The sequence below is a fragment of the Tasmannia lanceolata genome, unplaced genomic scaffold (assembly GCF_043159265.1).
Source record: "Tasmannia lanceolata isolate RefF3 unplaced genomic scaffold, GAP_Taslan_0.1 ptg000019l, whole genome shotgun sequence".
Taxonomy (NCBI): Eukaryota; Viridiplantae; Streptophyta; class Magnoliopsida; order Canellales; family Winteraceae; genus Tasmannia; species Tasmannia lanceolata.
In genome coordinates this window covers 24,228,294-24,230,147 of record NW_027518696.1, presented here as the reverse complement: position 1 = coordinate 24,230,147, position 1,854 = coordinate 24,228,294, and positions in this window count along the sequence as shown.

Here is a 1,854-nt window from a genome sequence, read left to right as displayed (position 1 = left end):
TGTCAATTGTTAGGTGGGCTAGATTTCCTTTCACTATGTGGATGCACTCATGCTAAGTTACTAATTTTTTTAAATCAACAAACAATCTAGAACACTGAATTCATTCTTCTACCACTATAATCACTATCAAAGAATATAACTTTCCAAAGTTACAAAATTATAGTGTTTCTTATTGAGTAACTTGTTCAAGAAACATTGCAACTTATGCCCAATTATTGGTTTGATCTTTCTTTCATCAAAAATTATATTTTCAGATTTTGAACTATATTATTACATATTTATAACGATCGTATAATCGAGTTTGATGCAACTTTGATATTATCTTCTAATGCACGCATGTAATGTTGGAGCGATGCGAAGATCAACACACAATGTAAGAGAGAGGGAAAATTAACCCTTTTTCAAAGACTTTCAATAACAAGAAAGACTAAAAAAGGATCTTCTATCTTTCCACCTAAAAAGATAAATAAACTGACAGCTAAATATATTGGTAAACTACTTCTACTTCTATTACGTAGGGAGGGAAGTAGGAACATCAATACAATAGTGAAGAGAAATAAACAAATTGGGAAAGGCAGGGGAGAGACTCTCCTAACTCACAGTTCGATGTCCAGTGTATGGTACCTCCTTTCAAAAATGAAGGGGATCTTCTTCTTCAAACCCTCAAGATGTATGTATCGTATGAGTGCCTTCTTCAATCTCCTTTTTGTACCCCTTTAGTTGACATGCATGCCTCCAACTTATAATAGTAGGGGGTTGCCTTCAATCCCTATTTGCATACGTATTAAAAAATAGTAAATTTGTGTACTTACTAAAATAGTAAAATAGTAAGATTTTATCCTTAATATGTGATTCGGTGGCTCATGGGTGGGGTGCCTCCGCCTTAGAGATTTTTCTCTATATTTGACGAAATTGATGATCTTATCTCGGGATCGTCTATTGTTTTTAAGCATGTGTGGAGGCGGATTCGTTGGCTAGGCGTGGGGTTAGGTGTTCGGTTCTTGAATGGTTTGATTATCTTCTGCCGTGAGTTGTAATTTTCTTTTCCTTTTCTTTTATGCTACTTGTATCCTTGGGTGTGGTCCATCTCGGGCCCCTGTTTCTATCTCTTTTATATTATATATTTGCTATTTAAAAAAAAATCCTTAATAAAAACAGTAAGTTGCATACTTACCAAAAATAGTGAGTTTCTTATGAATTGTCTCTCCCCTCCGACGAAATAGGAAATGTAGATATTTTCTCCTCCCTTCCTACTAAATAAGAAAGGAGAAACCTATTCCAACAAAATAGGGGAGGGACATCCTCCACGTATATGTTCTATGCAACATTATTCCTTCGATGTATGTCTTATTCTTTACACTATTATTCCTTTGATGCATATCTTATTCTTTACACTTGCGCAGCAAGCACAAATGTGAAATATTCTCTTGCATCTGGGTCCTTTTGAATTGGTCCCACATCCCTCTAAGATCCACCTATCCTATTGGGAATTTTTTGAACACATGAAATTAGATTGAAGTTAAGAATACATTGTTAGAATGTATTGGTCTGACCGTTGGATCATGGTAGTGGTAGGTTAGGAAGTTATTTAATTATCTATTTTGAATTTCAAACTCAGGTAGTTTAGGTAGTTATTCACATGTTTTCAAGTGTTTCATGGGGAACCACTTGTAATCTTTCTCTGCAAAATGTAGTGCAATAGCACCCCATATTGTATTGGGTTTTCTCCCCATTTCTCATACTCTTTTATGGTGTAAGCCCAATGGTTCCCACCCTTGGCATCTCATTCTTGTTTTGATGATTCCAATCTCAAGTGATTTTGTATCACTAATGAGTTTGATTGTCTTTAGTTGT